This window comes from Lycium barbarum, chromosome 11, assembly GCF_019175385.1.
Source record: "Lycium barbarum isolate Lr01 chromosome 11, ASM1917538v2, whole genome shotgun sequence".
Lineage (NCBI taxonomy): Eukaryota > Viridiplantae > Streptophyta > Magnoliopsida > Solanales > Solanaceae > Lycium > Lycium barbarum.
The window spans coordinates 106,509,021-106,531,702 of NC_083347.1; the positions used below are offsets into that span (position 1 = coordinate 106,509,021).

The following is a 22,682-nucleotide window of genomic DNA, read 5'->3' on the forward strand; positions in this document are numbered from 1 at the left end:
GGGATCTAACAACACGTGCCCTCCTATGTGGCATCTATATTTTTTTTGAATGACCATGGAATTCTTTTTTAAAAAATATTTATAGGTGTTTGGGAGCACGGTTGATCTTTTCCATACATGGAATTAGCTGCTTACATTCAGTTCACTTATCAAAAAGATGACTTTGACTCAAGCACTATGCCTAATTAATTCCCAAGCATTTGAATCGTGGGGTCCACTTCCCCTATATAGTATAAATGAATTGCACAAACCTTAAGGTAGCAACAGATCATCAAGTTATATTAATATGAGTCACTTTGATGTTTTACATCAATCCTACACGTGGAATACACCTAATTAAAGTAAGTTTCCTCTCTTGTCTTTTTCGTTTTTTTTTAAACGGGTGGGGCCCACTTGTAATAATTAAATTAATTAATTTTTAATTGACCAATAATCATTACTTAATAATCTAATCACAATTAATTAGCTCCTAGTTTCCAATAATATTTCTACTCTAAATAAATTTACAAACAATTTATGTTCTAATAGAAACCGGAAATTAAAGATTTCTACTTCGTGCCCGAAAATGATCCCGTCTTTAACTTGAGTCGATTCTTTTGCGAATAACTCGACGTATAAAATTACGAGATATAACACCTTCTTATCACATAAAACTCCAGATGCAAGCCTCCATTTCATCCCCTTGCATTAATACGATGTGTGACATCATCGTCAATCTTTCCATTTCCTTGAATAATAGACCCAAGGTACTTGAAACTATCTTTCTTTTGAATGGCCTGAGTACCAAGCCTCACTTCCATGTCAACCTCATGTGTTACGCTACTGAACTAGCACTCCAAGTATTCTGTCTTGGTCCTATTCAACCTGAACCCTTTAGACTCCAGGGTTTGTCTCCAAACCTCCAACTTAGCGTTAATCCCGATGCGAGACTCGTCAATCAGAACTATGTCATTCGCGAATAGCATACACCATGGCACCTTACCTGGATTTGTCGCGTCAGTCCATCCATTACTAAGACAAACAAAAATGGGCTAAGAGCTGATCCCTGGTGCAACCCTATCATCACTGGAAAGTGCTTCGAGTCTCTTCCCGTTGTCCTTAGCCTAGTCTTGGCTCCATCGTGCATGTCCTTAATCGCCCTAATATACGTCATAGGTACACCTCTAGCCACCAAATACCTTCATAGAACCTCCCTTAGGACTTTTCATTATTTATAATAACGACTCTTTTTTGTCACCCAAATGTAACTATTCGATTATATTGGATACATGTTTTTCTTTTATGCAACTGAATAGATGAAATACCAAACGGAAAAATCGAACTGAAAGGAGAAAAATCAAATGAAACCAAATTTATTTTGGTTCAGATTAGATGGCATTTTAAACCGAACCAAAAAGAGAAAAACCAAATCAATTTTGTTCAGATTAGATGGCATTTTATCAAAACAAAAAATTGAAACCGAATATGCAAAACCAAACAGAAAAACCGAATAGACACCCTAGTATACATTAAGGGACAAAAAGTATTTTAAGGAGCGTTTTCATCATTTTCTCACAAAATGCTTAGAAGTGGCTAAGACAATGATATTGATACAACTCTGGAATGATAAAAAGGTAAACTAAATTGAAAAGTGCAAGCTCCGTTTCTATGGTGCTAATCTAAGTTCAATTACTTCAATAGGCATTTGAGCCAAATCAAAAGAAATGCACTCATCAACATTCCCTGCCCCGACTAATTCAGAATGCAAATCATTACATTGCATCAAATATGTGGTGCCCTGAGGCTCTAGCAAAAAAGGAGAGGGATGTCTTTTCGGGAAAAAAACATGTCGGCTCATCCACTATACTCCTTATCACTTGACCGTGCAAAATTATACCAACTACAGTTTTGGTTTCAAATCCAGACCTAGAAATTCTCGGTTTTAAATCAAGCAGCGTAGACTCACTTTTCCAATTAACAAGACCTTTGGAACAATGACCAAGTTGTCATTGACTGAAAGCTAATTATTGCCAACTCATGGAGTTTAGCTACCCATAGTATTTCACTTGTGTCATTTCCCAAGAGGAAGAATCCTATGATCTCGAGAGATACAAGCCTCCTAATAGATTTTCAAGATTACTAGGACTCAATCTTGAACTAATTAGGATCTAACACTGATAAGTTATGTTATCTCTGTTTTTGATAAATTGACAAATGTACTTGAGGAACCAGATAGGGAACAAATGCGATAGGTTCTAGCCATTGCTCGGTCAACTCTACAGTTGTAAAGCTACTGAAACTAGCCGACTGGCAGCAATGCAGCAGCACAGTTGTAGGTTGCTAGAGGACACTACAAATGAATTGTCTCTTTCATATCAACATTTTCTCCACCTATATAAACAACATGTTACATAGGAAAACCTAACACTTGCAAATCTGAAAATTACTCTCATCTCAAGTGTAGCCACCGCTTTAAAGTGCTCTCAAGAACAAAGCTACAACAAACAGAAGGACCAGATCCCAACCACTGAAGATGTCTTTAAGTCCTTAGGTTTGTTGAGTCTTTGTCTTTGGTTCTTAACTTGTATTCCTACACTACTTTCAAAAAGCATCCAGTAGGTTTATGTCTCAAAGTTTTTGAGCCGTTCACTTGGCTAGAGTTAGTCAATAGTTGAGTCTTTGCAATAGAGTTATTGTAAGGAGGAGAGATTAAGAGTTTAATTTCTAGATTGCAATAGGTTGTAATCTAAAGCTGCTTTGTTTAGTGAAGTTTGAGGAAATTCTACTTTGATAGGTTGTGATTTTTAATCCCTTGAGTAAGGAGTTTTTCACGTAAATATCTTGTATTATTTACTTTCTGTCTTACTTAAGGGAACTGATAGAGAACCTGGTTCTCTATACTGTTTGGTGCACTCGTATATTCTATCAATTGGTATCAGAGCAGACTCTTTCTAAAAGGTTAACACCTAGAAATGATCTTTCTCATGGCTGCTCCACCAAACCTAAAGGAAGGACGGTCTAGCACAAGACTACGAAGATTCAAGGGAAAATATTATGGGTGATGGAAGACAAGGATGCATGACTATCTAATGGCTAAGGATTCTGAGTTGTGGGACATCATCTGTGACGGTCCTCACATTCCTATGAAGGCAGATACGGGTGGTCTTGCAACTACTCCAAAGACGAGGAAAGAGTATAATGAGACTGACCGGAAGGCTGTGGAAAAGAATTACAGAGCAAAGAAAATTCTTGTTTACAGTATTGGACATGATGAGTACAATCGCATCTCATCGTGCCAATCTGCAAAAAAAAAAAAAAAGATATGGGATACTCTTCAAGTTGCTTATGAGGGAACAAGTCAAGTAAAGCATTCCAAAACAGACATGCTTGTTGACACCTAATTTTTGACCTCCCGTAAGTTATTTTAATCACTCGGGGTCCCCAGGTAATAAGTGAATAAGCTGAGTATTTCAAATAGCCTTAAATGATTTTTACAAAGTGCCCAGATCAATATTTATTCCCTTTTAAATTAGCAAAAAATGTTTTTCATGCATCATGTTTATTCAGAGAATAATAAAGAATTTTCAAGATATTTGGTTAAATTATTTTTTTTTAAAGAGGAAAGAGAGAAAGAAAAGGAATTCTTGTTTAATCATTTAAAATTATTTTTTTAAAACATTTTTTCCCTTTTCTTTCACCTCTAAAATTTGGATAATTTAAATAATTTAAGTAATTAATTATTTACCCTTTTTTTACTACTCCTGATTTTTACAAAAATAAGCATTATTGCCCTTTAATGATTTGATTAGGCTAGTTAATAAATTAAATAATAATTATTGCAAAACTGAGCCCCTTATTAGATATATATTTTCCTTTTTTCTTGATTTTTGCCTTGGTCACAATTAATTTAATTATTCTTTCATTTAAAGAAATTAGCTTATATTTTTAAGAAATTAGCCTGTTAATATTTAATTTAAAATAATATGCTTGTCCTGATTTTCAAATTTGATTAAAAGGCCATGATTAAAATAAATACATCTTTTTAGGCCCATTAACGACTTAACCGACTTTTAAAATTATTTTTCTCTTTTATTATTATTATTATAAAAATACGTAGCAACCTGATTTTTCCCATGGTTTAAATTTTCTTTAATAGTATTTTTAAATTATAAATGGTTAAGACCTAAGTATACTCAACATATACACCAAGTATACACTCATAGATATTAGATATATGTGTTTACACTTGGTGTATACACAGGAAAAGGGCCCTTTCTTCTTTTAATTTTCAGTTGGACTAAGTCCAAGCCCAATGGGGCTGGCCCGGCCCAAGACGCGACTGATAAGGGGTAAAGCCCCCTTTCACTTATCATTTTTTCACGCCAAATGATCCCTAACCCTTCTCTCTTCCCTTCCCCTTTCCCCATACCCTAACCCTAGTGGCGCCAGGCTTTGTGCCTTCTCTCTCAGGCCAGAAATGGAAAAGTTGCAGAGAGTACAAGGCTTTGCAGCCTTCGTACACCCTTTTCGCGCGATAACATTAATGATCCAACCTCATTTTCATCTCCTTCCTTCCAAACACGGTATAAGTCGTTTTCACTTTTAGCTTTCCTTTGAATTTTTGAATCTAATATATGATTTCCTGTATTTTTGTTCTCTATTGTTGTATTTGTTTGAATTTCATTGGCCAAGTACAAATGGGCCAGATCGAGTAGAACGATACTCAGATCTGGCCATGCATTCTTAGTTCTAGTTAATTTCAACCGTAGATCTTGTTTACAAAGGCCATTTGAGTAGAAAAAATGTTAGTCCCACATTGGTATTTTGAAGTTCCTTCACAGTTTTTGGGTTCTATAAATAGAACCCCAACCTTCATCACAAAACAAGTTTTCAGAAGTTGAAAAAATCGAAAAAGGCTAGAATTTTAAGTTAAGAACTTGAAATTTAAGCAAAAGTATAATTTTAGACTCAAAAAACTCTCTTTGTCAGGTTTGAGTCCCATAGTTAATTTGTTTTTATTTATTTTCCTTCTTTTTGGCTGAGTTTGAGGATGGAAGCACAAAGAGCTTTTGAACCCATTCTTGACCAAAGGTTGCATTGAAAAAAGGTAATACCCCAACCCTTTTATATATTTTTTTCATTCTATTTATAAGTTGATAATTGGTCTGTGTTATTAAGTGTTCTTGGTCGATGGTCTTATAGTAGGATTTTGACTTAAGCACTGTTTAATATGCTTCAGAATAAGCCCCTCCTAAACATGATGCCTTGTTTATCTAATGTACTTAATCTAGTATCTCATTATTTGTTTGAGTTGGATGTTCTAGATTAGTGCTAATGCTTTGCACGAATGTTTGAATTTGCTGGAAACTTGAAATGATTTATATTGAAATGACTTTGAGGTTTGATAAAGGTCAACAGTGCACCATTAATATATATATATATATATATATATATATATATATATAGAGAGAGAGAGAGAGAGAGAGAGAGAGAGAGAGAGAGAGAGAGAGAGAGAGAGATAGAGAGAAATAAGAGGTGCTTAGTTTAATTAGGGAACACATAGGGTGTTGTAAGGCTGTTGGAATACTAATTTGGATTGTATGACTCTTTGGTAAGACTGCTTTGTTTTAGGAAGTCCATATGACATGTTTATATGGTCACCATTTGATTACTTGCATCATAATGTGATAACACCTATCTCCAAAAGGGATTCATGACGTAAGTACCTTTCTAGTTGTGTCTAAGGATCTTTGTTTTGCATCATTGAACATGTCCAGAATTATCATTAGTTGATTTGTGATGTTCTTCTTTTTAAAGTAAGACTGCCCTACTCCTATCCTACCGTGCTTAAGTGAGAATCAACTTAAAGTTGTGCCTTAAGAATCTGGGTGCAAATGTGTTATGTCTTCCATGGTTGATGCTACATTGCTATACAAATGCCATAATTTGACCCTCTATGTGATTTGTTCCTATTCCCTATTGGTTTGTTGAAATCTATAGTGTGCAGTAACTGTTTTGACTTTAATAAATATGGTAAAAAAAAAGGCTAAAGTGACGAAAAACCCCCTAAACTTGACACGTTTTCAAATTTAGTCCTTGAACTATTGCCACACTAAAAAACATCCCTAGACTTGGCTAACTACATTTTAATTCACCCCCGAGTTGACATGCCACAGCAAGTGGAATGCACTTGGTGTCCACTTGACATTTTCGTCCTAGATGTCCTCCACGTAGATAAATTGTTTTTAAAAAAAATGGTGACACTGATTTTCTTATAAAAAATTTGGAACAACGGATTTTTTTTAAAATCTAGAAATTTTGATTAAAAAAAAACTAGAAAACTAGATTTTTTTTTTAAATGTGGAAACCCTTTTTTTTTCAAAAAATAATCCTGTACAGATTTTTTAATAAAAAATCTAGTCCAGATTTTTTTTTTAAAAATAATCCCAGAAAATTAGATTTTTTTTAAATCTAGATTTTGTTTTATCAGTTTTCCACTTTATTCTTAAAAAAAAAAATCAATATTCCAAATTTTAAAAAAGTTCAGGTTTTTTAATTAAAAAAAGAAACAATTTTCCAGTTTTTTTTTAAATAATTAGTTTTGCACATTTAAAAAAAATAGTTTTCCAGGTTTTTTTTTAAAAAATCCAGTCATATTTATATTTAAAAAATGGGTTTTCCACATTTTAAAAAAACATGTTTTTCTAATTTTAAAAAAGTCCACTTTTTGATGGACGAAGGGGATAATTTAGATGTTGGAATAGGAAAAAAAATTAAAGGGAAATGTAAAAATAATTGATTTTTCTTGTTTAAAAAAAAAAAAAAGCTGATGTGGCTGCGACTCACGCGCCTGTTGGAGGTTGAGCACATTTGTTGTGCCATGTGTCAACATGGGAGTGAATTAAAATGTAGTTAGCTAAGTCTTGGGGTGTTTTTAAGTGTGGCAATAGTTCAGGGACTAAAGTATGAAAACGTGTCAATATTAGGGGTGTTTTCATCACTTCAGCTAAGAAAAATGATTAGAGATACAGGCAGATTAAGAATGTAGTATTTCATTAAATAAGGAAGCCTTATGTTCTTTCTTAGATTAGTCTGGCTTATTGTTTCATGATATGAGCAAGTCAAATTAAAACAAGATTTACAGTTTATATATGCTTTGTTGGAAACTAATGTGCTTGAGATTCTTACTTGATTATGACCTCTGGATTAAGCTTGACTAATGAAAATAACCAGCTTGTTGTTGACAATGTAAGTTCTAAATTAAGAAAAACTGAGTGGACTTAGCCTTAATAGCTAGTCATTATTAAGTTAGATGTTTGAATACTAATCAGGGATAGAACCACAACGAGAATAAGTCTACAAAGGCACTGAACCAAGACTGTTAGGGTAAAGGGGGGGGGGGGGGGGTTAGGCTAATGATGAATCTTTAGTTTGGTAAAGTGACATTGCTTTGCAAATCTAGTCTATTTTCAGTGATAAAACATGACTAGGTAAAAAGGAAAGAGGATAAAACTGCCTAGACTAGCTTGAACCTTATGTATATTTCTGAGAAGAACTCTGTCTAAGGACTAAGTTGGCAAGGGATTTGAGCCAATCTTTTTGCCAAGAAATTAGCCCCTTTATAACTTGAGTAGAAATCTAAAGTGTTTATCATGTGACCTGTTTGTTAAGATGCCTCACTGTCTTTACACCTTCATTACAGTTCAGGGATTTATTTCATTTGCCAGTTGAGTCTGTCTTCCCTCTTCCCTTTTCTTCCTTTTCTGTGAATCTTGTTGTGTCAAAGGCTTAAAGGTTTGGTCTTGCTTAGGTAATAAAGGATCTTTACTGAGAATGAGGGTTGGTTCATGGTCATTTGGTAATTTGTTTGCTTGAATTCCCTTTGTGTTCTGTTTAGAGGTGCTGAATGTTTTCAAAGAAAGTGATCATGCTATATCCAAGATTAAATTGTCAATCTAGTATATACTGTTGAATCATGAGATTTCCTACATGAGTTCTATTGGCACATAACTAGCTTAAAGATAAAAAGGGGGAAATCTGCCTACTGTCATTGCTTGAATCATTTGTGTTTGGGCTTAATCTCTAACACTCTATCTAGATATTCTAGTTACCATCATTTACTTGACTGCCTCATACTCATTTTCTATGACTTGGCCAGATGAAGTTGGTAATATGACATGACCTTGTTAAATGCCTAGACTGATCTAAGATGGTTCTGTGAAATAGGTTAAAAAACTTGTTGATGACACCTTGACTTATGCTGTGATTCTGTATGGATTTTGCTAGCTTCTAGTGGTGAAAATGATCCCAATCCTAGCCTAAATGACCCTGTCCATTTATATGTACATGCATTTAAACTGGTTAGGGCACTTAGTTGTAAGTGACTCCTGGTAGCAACGCTCTATATGATTAGAGAAAGATTGAAGGTAAGCTAAAAGCCACATGGCCAGGAAGAGTCTTTTCAAAAGGTGCCTTGAGAGGGGATCTAGGGGGATGATCATAGCACTGTTTGATTCACCACACTTCCCTTTATATAAAAGGCACCGTGTCACTTTCATAAGCCCATGGTGGTGCATGCTGACTGTATAAATCTTTCAAAAATCATGTGAATTTTGTTGCTAGAACCTAGAAGACTTGGCTAAAATCATACATGCATTGATAAGTGGCTTAGTAAAACTTAGTAGTGAACCCAGGAGCATCTGTACATGACTGAATTAGAATACAAAGGAAAGAGTTTAAAGGAAAATAGGAAATTTGAATAGGTGAGGCATTGAAACTTAAACTGAGTTATTAAAGACTGATAAGATCACGCAGGTCTTTCCTCTTTTCAAGAAATTCCACCAAAGAGACATAAATGATTTTATGCATCCTTTCTATGCTATGTGTGTAGCTTGCATACTTTTACTTGATGTCTTCATCTTGTTAAGTCTAACTAGGACCTAAAAATCCACCTACCTGCTATGTTTATGTATTTAGCTTGACTGAAATTAGTTTCCTTTCTCATGTTATATCTGTCTGCTCAGTCTACACTTGACCTTTGCAAATGTGACTTGGAATATACTTTTCTTTTACTAGGGCATGTTTGGTTATATGTGCAGTGTGTGACTGTGATTGAACTCTATATTGGAATCTACCTATGGTTGTACATCTTCATAAAGAGATTGATAAGCTTATTTTGCATAGATCACTCTGGTTTAAAATGATGCATAGCTTTAATGAATATATTCCTGTCCTTTATAGTAATTAAGTAGTAGTAATGATGTACAGTGAAATATTATCCTTTGTTGCTTGGTTGTTGTGTTTATGCCTATTCCTCTGTGTCTTTGTTTGAAGGACAGACCATCCAATGATATTGGACTCTAAGTGTACACTTGTGCTTGATTGTGGTAGTGTTGAGGATCATTTGGGGTTGGTCTAACCTTCCCCCAGTGCCAACCATGTCTGGGGTTCGATGAAACCCCTTGAATCTTGTACGACATTGGGAATAAGGATGGTGACAACCACCCCAATCTCATTCCAAAATACTCAGTCCACACATCACAAAAATACACTATGGAAAAACTATCATGTTAGGACAGTTTGGCTACCTTTATTATTCTTATTACTATACGTGTATATCTTCTATATATTATGTGAATTTTATAGGATCCTGTCTAACCAAATTACTTTTCTTTCCCCCCCCCCCCCCTCCCCCCCCCTCCCTTTCTTACTCTTCGCATGGCCACTTGGGTCGAGGACACAGTCTCCTTATTGGGCCAAAGGCCCAATAGGACAATTCTTCCAGATTTTTGTCGAGTACGAGAAAGGGAAGCTAAGGAGCTTGGTACACCCCAAGTTATTTCATTACTATTGTATGATACGTTTACATTCATACTTCTATCTGTAAACTCGTACTACTATTGGAAACCAAATGGTTGGAGCTAGATGTTTTAGGCAAACGGTACTTAAGCAGTTTAGTTGGACTTTAGGCTCCTTCGCGAATTTTCAAAACCCATCTTATCTTGCTTACTTTTAAAGAGGATTTCTAAAGAGGCAAATCATATGGTTTTCTCATAAAAAATAAATTATATTTAGAGAAATTCGGGTAGGTGTTAGCATATAAGCGTTTTACCAAAATTATTTGTCAAATAGTCCTCATTTCAGAATTGAAAGGAACACACTGCTTTTTTCATAATAAGACCAGTTGTAAAAGAAATGAGAGATTTTGTATCACGGTGAATTCAAAAAATCAAGAAAAAATATACTACACTTTGCTTTAAAAATCGGCATGGTTTTGGATAAAACCCAACAAACAAAAACCGAGTTTTGGGCCAAGGCCCACCAAATTGCCATAAACCCAGATTTAAATTCAAAACCAGTCTTGGACGTTTTTCAGAAATAAAACCAACAAAAATACGTTTTGGGCTAGAGCCCATTACACTTTCTTATCCAAAAGATCACAACTCTTTTCCCTTTAAACAAACATAAACTTATATGATTTTAGAAAACCCCCTTACTTCCAAAACATGTGGTCGCCTATTGTTCATTACAAATTGAACTTATTCTTTTGCGGCCCAATGCCGAACCAAGATGATTTTTTAAATGTGCTAAAAAACATTCTTTTGAATGGAATAACAAGTGAAGAGTTCTTAGCGTACATGTGCGATTAACCCGAACCAAGTGTGGATTAAGGCTTGAATTGGAAATACATGTATACTTTATCATAAAACAATCTCCCTCCTTACAAAAATTATTTATCCTCATATACAAGAGGAAATATATTTATTGGTATATGATAGATCCAACCTAAAAAAAATAAAGCCCATAATAAGGGAACTACACTCAATTCTTTAAAAAAAAAAATTGATATGCAATAAAATGACAGATTTTTACGGGAATTTTACACTAAATAAACAGTTCATGCAAATACCCACACATTGGAATTCGAAGGTCAACCGTATAGTAAGGATTCTTAATACTAGGGTGCCTAACACCTTCCCTAGGGGATCACCAGAACCCTTACCTAGAACTTTGGATTAAGAAGGATTTTTTCACCGTATATGAATAAACCCTTCAAAACTGGTTTTCCTAATTTCCTAAAAATTAGGTGGCGACTATTTTAAAACAAAGTCCGAAAGAGCACCAACGATTTTGAAGTAGCTTTTTCCAAGCGCTAACCCCGCCCGCGAAAATGCGAACAGTTACAATGCTTACCACAGAGTATGAACTTTTAAAGATGAAGGATGGTGAGTCCATTCATGATATGCATACCAGGTTCATCTCCATAATAAATGAACTCCACTCTCTTGGTGAAATCATTCCAACCAACAAACTGGTTCGTAAGTTACCTAGTGTTTTGCCTAGTTCTTGGGAAAGCAAAGTAATGCTATTTATGAAGCCAAGGACTTGAAAACACTCACTATTGATGAGCTCATTGGAAACCTCAAAACCTCTAAGTTGAAAAGAAAATAAGATCTGGAAAGAAGAGAGCCAAAGAAAGAGAAATAACCTGCTCCTCAAGGCTGCTGCTAAAAGTGACTCAAGTGATGATGAGTTAGATATGGTGTATCTCACTAGAAGATTTCAAACTATGATCTGCAAAAATGGTGGACTCAAAAAGAAAAGAAGCTCCAGCAAAAACCCCAAAGGATATGACTGCTGTCACAAGTGTGGGAAACCTGGGCATTTCATCAAGGAATTTCCTCTCCACAAGAAAGACTATTACAAAAACAACTTTGACAAAGCAGCAAAGAGGAACCAGGTTCCCAACAAAAAATTTAAAAGAAGAGAAGTAACTGACAACTTCGTGAAACGGGCTCTAGCTGCCTGGGGAGATTCCTCCAGTGAAACTGAAGATGAAGATGATCATGGAGATGCTTCTATGATGACTGTTGATGATGGAAGCTCTAAATATGATTCAATCTTTGCACTCATGGCGAAATCTGACGATGGTGGTGACAGTGAACATGAGGTAAATTTTCTTGAAGTTCAGAAAAACTTGAAAAATTATTCTCAGAAAAAATTGATATGATTAGCCAACGTACTAATTGATGCATATCACAATCTCATAAAAGAAAAAGATGTTCTAATTGAATAATTTGGTGAAATAGAGCAGGAAAGAGATGAAATGGTAGCCACTACTGTAGATTTATAGAACAGGTTGATGAAGTGTCTAGAGAAAACTCTTTGTTGAAAGTTCAATTTTAAAAATGGATGAACACTCCCTCTAGAGGAAAGGAAGAAACTAGCAAGATTCAGCTTGAGCTTGAAAAAGAACTTACCAAAACCAAGATGAATCTTACTGCTGCACTTGAAAGGAACATACAGCTTCAAGAAAATTTAAAGGGAGTAAAAAATGATCTGGATAAGTCACTTCGATGGACCTGGTCCTCCAATGTGATTACCTCTATGTACAAGAGCAACACAGGAGGAAGGGAAGGTATCGATTTTCAAAAGGCTAAATCAACCTATAATCCTCACAGCAAGTACGTCACCACCTCTGAAAACTAGTTGTGGACACACTGTAGTGAAACAGGCCATTATAAAAATGCTTGCAAAGATAAATGTCTAGCAACTCAGAAAAATAAGAATTTCATTGAGAAGAAATCTAGAACAGAGGGACCTGGTCCTCGACAAAGAAAATCCGGATTTCCTGCATGGACTAAAAGAAGTTTGATTCATCCTTTTATCATTTAGAGGGACCTAAGATGATCTGGGTCCCCAAATATGATCAATGACTTTATTTTCAAGCTGGAGTTAGAGGAAGCAGTCAAAAATGGTACATGGATAGTGGCTTCTCAAAACACATGACTGGAAATATGAAGGATTTTCTCTCACTCAAGGCCTTTCAAGGAGGGAGTGTGTCTTTTGGGAATGGCAAGAAGGATTATATTCTTGGCGTTGGCAAAATTGGCAAAACACTTTCTCATGCTATTGAAAATTTATACTATGTAGATGGATTGAAATACAACTTGCTAAGTGTTTCTCAAATATGTGATAGAGGAAATGAAGTTAAGTTCACATCTGATTCCCTCACTATCACCAACATCAAATATGTAGAAGTGGTTCTGATAGCTAGAAGACACAAGAACATCTATTTGACTGATTTTGATTCTCTAAATGGGAGTTATTTGACATGTCTCAGTGCTCTTCATGATGATATTGATCTATGTTATAGGCGGTTGGGACATGCAAGTTTCTCATTATTGGATAAGTTGGTTGCAAAGGACTTGGTTCGTGGACTGCCAAGAACTAAGTTCAATGATCACAAGGTGTGTGATGTCTGTATAAAAAGGAAGCAGGTCAGATCCTCCTTCACGCCAAATAAAGTGGTCAGTACTAGCAGACCACTTGAACTTCTTCATATGGATCTGTGTGGACCAATGAGAATTCCAAGTAGAGGAGGAAAGAGGTACATTTTTTTGTTATTGTTGATGACTACTCTAGATTCACTTGGACGTTGTTTCTAAGAACCAAATATGAAACTTTTGGTGGCTTTGTAAAACAAATTCAAGTGAAACTGGGGAATCAGATTGCTAGTATCAGATCTTATCATGGCACTGAGTTTGAAAATGCCAAGTTTGATAAATTCTATGCTAAAAACGGCATCTTAAGTCATAACTTCTCTGCACCAAGGACACCTCAGCAAAATGGTGTTGTTGAAAGGAAAAACAGAACTTTTGAGGACATGGCTCGAACAATGTTAATAGTCAGTAGTGTGCCTAAAAATTTTGGGGCTGAAACTGTTAACACTACTTGTCACTTGATAAACAGGTGCATGATTAGGTCCCTGCTTGAGAAAACTCCATATGAATTTCTAAATGGGAGAAAACCCAAGCTGACTTACCTAAGAGCTTTTGTTTGCAAATGCTTTGTCTTCAACAATGGTAAGGAAGCTTTGGGAAAGGTTGATGCTAAAAGTGATGAGGGAATTTTTCTTGGCTACTTTTCACACAGTAATGCTTACAAGGTGTACAACAAAAGAACTCAGTGTATTGAAGAAAGTATGCATGTGATCTTTGATGAATCAAACAATTTGGGTGATAAAGGCACACGTGATGATAGGGGTGGGCATAAATACCGAAAACTGAAAAACCAGACCGAAACGAATTTTAAGAAACCGAACCGAACCTAATTAGTTTTGTGCAGTGTTTGGTGTCTACTTTCAAAAAACCTAAATTTAAAAAATCGAACCGAAATTTGAGAAAACCGAAGAACCGAATGTCCACCCCTACTTAAAGGCTATTGCTGCCTGTTATATAAATATTTCATGTTTCATAAGTATTCATTATCATCAAACATTACTAACAGAATTGTAAGTGTGATGTTCCAGAAATTTCATTTTAATCTTAGTTGTCTGCAACTTCATTTTGTAAAATGATTTTCAAGAAGTTTATGAAACTGATGCATTAAATTTCCATGCCATGGCTGTATGGAATAGAAACTATTGTGCAATTCAGGGGCATCTTATTAAAGCAAAGTTACTATTTCTCATCTTTGAAACTCATAATTCAACACTGATATGTGACATGAACTTCATGCACGCTAAAATCTATGAACAGACGTATATGTTTTTATGCAGTGTCTTGTTGGTGCTTAAGCTAGAAAAACCGAAACCGAACCGAACTTTAAAAACCGAACCGAACCGAATTAGTTTAGTGCGGTGTTCGGTGTCCACTTTCAAAAAACCGAAATTAAAAAACTGAACCGAAGTTTGAGAAAACCGAAGTGAAGAACCGAACGCCCACCCCTACATGACGATGAAGCAGAAGATGGGGAATTTTCAAAAGTTTCTAATGAGGCCATTGAAATTCCAAATGGAAAGTGATATGTCATGACATGTTTTGATGATTTGACAAACCTTACTCAAAGAACCAGAATACTACTATGTATCTCGAGGTTTGAGTCTCAAGTGGAACAAATGAGGTATCTGGGTAAGGGATCTGGTCTTTATGGGGAATACAATGGGATGCAGCTTTGTCATCATCAAAAAGGAGGAAATTGATAAGAACTGATATGTTTTGATGACATCACAAACCCTAAGGAACCAGATACAATTAGGTTCACTTGTCTGAGCTTGGTTAATCTTATGATATCTCATATGCTGCTATTCTAACATGCTCCTTGAAAGATCAGATGCCTACAGGATTTGCTCATATATGAGAGACCAGATATGTTGATTTAGAAGGACCATATACGATTAAGTCTCTAGCCTACTCAACAAACAATGCAGTTGTTGAGTCACTGACAGTATATCCAGTACTTAGAATATGTTCGAAGAACAGATGAGGAACCAGATTCCTCCAGATAAAGGTTCTGGTCACTGAAACTGAAAGTCCAAATCCATAGCAGTAAAGTGTGCTGCTGAAAAGTATAATGCAGCTGTACAGCAGTATCTTAGCAAGGCTGATTAATGAACGGTCCAGATTTCAGGAGTGGTCATCTCTACACACTCTCTCTGTGTGCATATAAAAACATCATCTTCCAAGAGAAGACTCATTCTTACACGATTCAAAAATTGGTCCATCCAAAGTGCAAGTCTCCACCTTTCAAGGCGTTCCTCAAGAACAGAGCCACAGTAACCCGAAGGACTAGATCTAGAACTGAAGATGTCTTAGGTCCTTAGGTTGTTGAGTCTTTGTTATTTTGTGCTTAAACTGTAAACCTACTCTTCCACAAAAAGAAGTTGTTTGTAGGTGTTCTAAATTCTCAAGGTTGCTTTCAGAAGCTTTTGAGTGGTACACTAGGCTAGAGTTAGCTTAGTTGTATTAGTGTGTGGCAAGAGTTAGTCACTGTGGTGCCTTTGAGTGGTACACTAGGCTGGAGTGAGTCTAGGCGTATTAGTGTGCTTGGCTAGGGGTAGTCAAGTGCAAGGGTTGCATAAGCGCTATTGTAGAGTTGTTATCTTAGTTTCTTGGTTAGTGGAGTTGAAATTCTACTGCGGTAGGTCGAGATTTTTAATCCCTTGAGCAAGGAGTTTTTCACGTAAAAATGTTATGTTGATTCTTATACTGCACTGCATAAGGGAACTGGTACACAACCAGGTCCCTCATATACTATTTGGTAGACGCATAGACTGCATCAATTGGTATCAGAGCAGGCTCTTTCTAAACGGTTAACACCTAGATAGGATCTCCATCATGGCTAGTTCATCAAACAGAGAATCTATCACAAGACCACCAAGATCTAACAAAGAATATCATGGATAGTGGATGGGGAAAGCGCATAACTTTTCATGGCTGAGGATCTAAGCAGTGGGACATCATTTGTGATGGCCCTTGTGTTCATATAAAGAGTGGTGAGAATGGTTTTGTGGCAGGTCCAAAGGTTAAGAAGAAACCCCGAGTTGAGCGACGTGGTCCCCGAAAAAGGAAGAAGGCTGGAGTGAGAGGAGGCTATCAAAAATTATTTTAATAATGTTTACTTGGATAGTGACTGCTCAAGGCATATAACTAAAAAAGTGGATGATTTTCTCTCACTCAAGGCCTACCAAGGAGGGAGTGTGTCTTTTGAAAATGGCAAGAAAGGTCACATTCTTGGCCATGGAAAAAAATTGGTAAGACATGCTCCCATGAACTGAAAATGTGGCACAGAGGAACCTGCTCCCTGTAATAACAGAAGAAGCAGTCGAATCTCCAGAAAGCATAGAGGAACTGGTCCCTCTATCACTCTACTCGCTGAAAGCTGATTCTGCAAGACAGAGGACCAGGTAGCAGACATCTTCACCAAGGCACTAAACAGGGAGAAATCTATAGGAGATGGGTTTGATCGAGCTCAAATTGTTACCTTTGCTCAAACTTCTTCAGGCTTGGCTATGTTAATAAGAAAGGTAAAATGTTAAAAGGTGTTTTTTCGGTGGCATCTAACTCACTCTTGTACCGTTACAGGAACACACATGTAGCAGGTATAGGACAGCACAAGCATAAATGACATTACACATCTCAGAGCTTTTGCCTCGTCTTCAAAATTGTCAAGGGACATGGTGTCTATGACTCAGGTTAGTAGTCTTTTCAGTGCTTAATATATCTCAAACTGTCTAGAATTCCATATCATTAAGACTCTTCTGCGTCTTATTCCAATTTAAGCACTTTAAATGCCTGTCTATCCTGAACCTCTTCGTACTTCAAAAGAAAATTGTTCCTTCTTCAGATCTTGCCAATTTTTTTATCCATATCTTAAATCTCAATTGTCCTTCCTCACTCGCTATAATCTAAACCCCACCATATCACTACCATATCCCAAAGATAGCCTGACTCTGGTAAGCCCAACTTCCATCGATCATTCTAGAATAGATAAAGGACTCTATGAGCCCTGTGTAGACCTTCTCCTCGATGACTCTAAATGAGAGGGAGAGACATAGATCTATTGTCATGAAAAGTGGAACTAAAATTGTCAAGGTGTTTGAAGAGGCCTTGAAGGCAAAATAAAGCGGTGAAGGAACTCAGACGGATCTGATGACTAAACTGATGAAGGTGACGGAAACTATTAGGGAAGAAATGGATACAATCCGCAAGGCATGCAATCCATTGGAAGAAAGGTATTTGTGACAAGTAATCCTTGTGGTAGTGCAGAAGAGACATCATACACATCTGCTCCCTGCAAATCACAATGATTCTAACATGACCGACAAGGATGGAAACTCCTTGCCATGTACTTTGATAGATACCAAGATGTGCCACATTATGGAGCCTGATATTTACTAGCATAGCCACACTAAAATTCGAGGTACTAGTTGTCCAGCTCATTACCATGCACTGGTTGATGAGAACGGATCCAGCGCAGCTACACATTGGCTATGCTACATATGCAAGGTGCACACGTTTAGTCTCCATGGTTCCACCAGCCTATTACGCACATTTGGTTGCCCGCTGTGCATGATATTACATTGAGGATGATATGGTAATCATGGAGATATGAAAATGCTCAAGAAGGAAAGAGAAACTAGGTCTTAGTGGTGCTAAAAGGAAGCCAACACTTAGCTAAGAGATAGCAAAATTCCTTGTCTAGCCCCACTCTTCTTTAGTTCTTGAGCCCCTCCTAGTCCCCTTGAATATATGTCCTTTTATATTCCATTGCTTAATGAGTATGGCACTCCTGGCAGTTTAAGCATCATATTTTGTACTGACTAAGACTACTATGTTTTTGTTATACTTAATCTAATCTGGGCAATTACTCTGATTTGTGCAATGATGTTAAAACTTGATGTTACTATTGTTGCTTATGTTGTGTTGCCCAAGTGGCCATGAGTTAATGCTACTGAACTTCTTTTGGCTTGTGCTACTTTTATTACTCTTTTCGATGATGCTAAAAGGGGGAAGAAAATAAAAGGGTGGAAAAGGGAGAGTATAAAAAGGGAGGAAGGATGAGGGAGAGAGCAGTATATCAATAGAATCTCTAAGTTTGTCATCATCAAAAAGGGGGAAAATGACTATATGTTATATGTTTTGATGATTGTCAAACCTGATGAAACTAGAAAGCGGGACCCAATCCTCAATATGGCCTCTCTATACATCTCACAGACTCAAGAATATAATCAATATATGTGGGAGAGACATGTGTGGAAGATAGGGGATACAGTAATAAAGGGAAAGAAGACTGCAAACTGGGCAAGTGAAGGTCTGATCCGCAGGGGGAACAGGTGGGAATCTGGTTCTCAAGGGGAACTTTGTCTATGAGTTTATCATCATCAAAAAGGGGAAAATTGATATGTCATGACATATTTTGATAAGTTGAAAAACCTTACTCAAAGAACCAGAATACTATTATGTATCTCGAGGTTTGAGTCTCAAGGGGAACAAATGAGTTATCTGGGTAAGGGATTTGGTCCTTAGGGGGAATACAAAGGATATAGCTTTGTCATCATCAAAAAAGGGGAAAATTGATAAAAAAACCTATATGTTTTGATGACATGACAAACTCTAAGGAACCAGATACAATTAGGTTCATTTGTCTGAGCTTGGTTAACCTTATGATATCTCATATGCTGCAATTCTAACATGCTCCTTGAAAGATTAGATAGCTGCAGCATTTGCTTATATATGAGAGACCAAATATGTTGATTCAGAAGGACCATATAGGATCAGGCCTCCAGCCTACTCAGCCAACAATGCAGCAGTAGAGCCACTGACGGTGTATTCAGTACTTCCAACATGTTCGAAGAATAGATGAGGAACCAGGTTCCTCCAGATAAAGGTTTTGTTAACTGAAGATGAAAGTCCAAATCCATAGTTGTAAAGTATGCTACTGAAAAATACAATGCAGTTGTACAGCAGTACCTCAGCAAGGCCAATTGATGAACGGTCCAGATTTTAGGAGTGGTCATTGTTGACACCCAATTTTGTCCCTCTATTGTTTCAATTTATTTCCCGAAGCTTCTAATTTTTTGACGAGCTAAACATTTTTTACTATTAATATCGTTATTTGAAATTTTTACTATTACTAGCATCACTTTATCACAAATTTCAAAGGGGTTCGTCATCACTTTATTTTCGGATTTTGTACTCGTTAAATTAATTTTACTTTAATAAATCCTTTACTTTCTACATACTAATTATTATTTGTCTTCACATAATATATATTGTACTAGTTGTTAAATTAGAAGCCCAAAAAATAATTTAAATAAAGGAAGAAGAACCCATATTTTCGGACCAACATTTGATCCCAATAACCAGCCCATATATTAAATCCAACAACCCATTACCCCCTACCCGTCCAGCCCATTATCTATTGAAACAAATCAGCCCACCAGCCCATTTCCCGAACTAACCAGCCCAAAGCCTACCCGACCCGATCCGGCCCAACCTTTCATTTTTATCTTCTAAACCAAGACAAAACCTAGCCGCACAGCTCCTATCTCTCTCTTCGCTCCTCTCTCTCTCTCTCTCGCCTATTTCCTCTTCCAAACAAGAACATTTTAGCTTTCAGCCATGGCAGATTTGGTCTTGCCATTTCTATACAAGTTCTCTCTCTCTCTTGTCTTCAACGATCGAGTCAACACGAGATGACAAAAAATACTTTTGCTTTATCTGAAAATCTATGGATACAAACAGAGGGGTTCAAATTCAAATGGATATCGCTCCCAAATCCCGCCCAAATCGAACCTCAATAAACCCTAAAACTTTCCTATAAAAACTCGTTTCTTGATTCATTAGGGGGGTCTTTTTTCTGAGCCGTCGGGATCCCTGAAAATATCTACCTTCTTCAATCTAATATCTTTTGGTATTTACTCTAAATACTAAATTCCTGTTCTCTTGTTTGTCTCTGTCGATACTTCGGGTTTGAACACATTCAAGTTCGAAACTGTTAGCGTTCGAGTGTAGATCCGCGACCCCAGCACCCGGATTCACTACGCTCGATAAAGGTAAACAACTTTTCTTAATTAGCTTAATTTCAGTTAGCAGTTTAATAAGTATTTATGTGTTCGTGTATGTCGTTGTTTTAGGTGGTTTAATTCTAGTTTAGCATCTTAGTAGTATTATGCATGTTCATGTTTTATTTAATCTAGTTTCGATTTAGTAATTAATAATGTTTATATGTCCGTGTCTTAGTTCGTTTTAGCTTCAGTTTAGTAGTTAACAGCATCGGTATGTTTATGTCTTATTTTAGTTTAGTGTAGTTTTCAGTTTTACTTAGCTATATGGTACTTTGGTTTAGAATACATGTCGGTTAATAGTTACGCCTCTTCGACCCGATCTCATGTTAGCCTTAGTGTAGTTTCTTAATATAAGCTGGCCTAGTTAATCTGTGTGTATGTAAGTGTTGATTGGTTATGATAAATGTATACAAGTCTTGTTCATGTGAAAAGAGTATTGACTGATTTTAAGTATGTTTTGGACTGTTGTGTGCTATGATTGATATACCTAGATGTTTTAAAAGCCTAATCATACTTGTTTAGACTACATCTGCGCGTATAAACACATGTGACAGATCTGTTAATCCATGCTTATGTGTGTATGGAACCTAGTTGAACTTTTCCTTGTGTGCTAAAGTGTCCTACAATGTGATCTTGATTGCCACCCAAAGCGCTATTTGATTTCTTTCTTTCCCTATCACCTTGGTTGAAATCTGAAAGGAAAACATTAATACTAAAAAAAAACAGGATCTGCCATCTTTGGGGATATTAAAGAAGAACTTAAGATTCTGGAAATAGAGTATGCTTTGTCGAAGCGCAATATGTCCTCATCTATCTTTAATGATGTTAGAAAACCTGTACTGTTAATCAAAATATGACTCTGCCCTTTTGTCCCAAACAAAGGTCTTACTTATTAAAGTTTCATCGTTGCTGTAATTCAGTTCTATTAAAAGCTCAGTTTTAGCAACTTTAAGCTTATACAAGTGACTTACTGAGTCTGGTGATGATGCTTAAATTTTCTCCATTGATGAAACGTGCTAGTTGTGTGCTATTTGATCATTTCTTAATAAGTTGGATCTGTTTGTACTCACCTGAGGACATTGTATAAATTGGACGAATATACGCTTTTTATGAAATACTTGTTGGATCTGTACGAAGGGAGGGATTACTGCAGTTTCCTAATATGCCTAAAAGAGACGTCATAGTCCTGTTTTGTTCGATCGAATGCTGACTGTTTTCCGCCTAAATTTGTTCGTGGCTATTGGTTAAAATACTGTCTATTTGCACCCTCATTCTGCCTAACTGTTACAAGGGATCCGAAATGAATGAGAAGTATATAGAAAGATTATCATCTCCCTTATTTCTGATTTGTCTCATAAAATGTGGTAGTGAAATAAAGGGGTCAGATCTGAAGGCATCTCATGTTTCTGCCTGACCATTTTTTTTACGTCCTTACATTGTAAGTGTATCGTTGTTTGATTATGTGCACGTACGTATATGACCAGTCACTTGTTGTTTGGAATATTAGAATTGATGTTATATTGGTTGACAATTATAAAATCTCGAATCACGCCATCGCTCTAATCCTACTTTTCTTTTCCTTTTTATTTGCATGAACACTGGAGCCGAAGAGTCTCACTTTGAGACTCAACGACACCGCTACCACATGGAATCCACAACAATATATTAAATTCGCTGGGCCGAAGCCTATCAGCCCATCCGCAGCAATCTGCTAAACAATTTTGTTGGGCCGAAGCCCAACAGCAAACAGTCGCAGTAGTCCCATAAAATGGGCTGAGCCCATTTAATTTATTTGTTTCTTTGTTTTATTTTGTGCATCTTAATTTGTATTGTGCAACTAGTACTTTATTTGGTTTGTTTGCCTCTATTTGCTTGTGTGATATTTGTTGAACAAAAAGACTTGTGATTGGTTTTATTTTAGTCATACTAATTTCATCTATAACTAGTAATATTAGGGAGCCCAAGTTTAATGGGATATGAGCAAAGAGGATGCAGAAGTGTTAAAAATAGACGCTGCCAGTTTTAAAACAAAAGAAGAAGAGATTGTTAAAAGATAAAAGAAACTGGAAGTTAAGTCCAACCTCGGTAGGATGTATTAAAGGGATTTAACGTTTGGTTATTTAATTGAGAGAAATTAGAAGGATTTTCATACCTAATGAAATTTTGTCAACAAAGAGCTAAAACACCATAAGACATTTTAGTCCCTGCTTTTCACTTTTAAACACTAATTCCCACTCCTCTTAGTTTAACTACCTTATAGGTTAATACATAATTTTTATACTTACACTTAGCCTAGTAAATTGTAAGTCCGGTCGGTTAACCATTATTAATGAAATTTAGAGGATGCCTAATA

General features: G+C 36.3%; 1 long non-coding RNA gene across 1 annotated transcript; it reads left to right on the forward strand.

Annotated features, from left to right (window-relative positions):
• The first annotated feature begins 4,369 nt into the window (after positions 1-4,369).
• Positions 4,370-9,945, forward strand: LOC132617045 (uncharacterized). The gene is made up of 2 exons (XR_009573571.1): positions 4,370-4,562; positions 5,029-9,945. It is a non-coding gene; the product is annotated as an uncharacterized LOC132617045 (long non-coding RNA).
• The last annotated feature ends 12,737 nt before the right edge of the window (positions 9,946-22,682 follow it).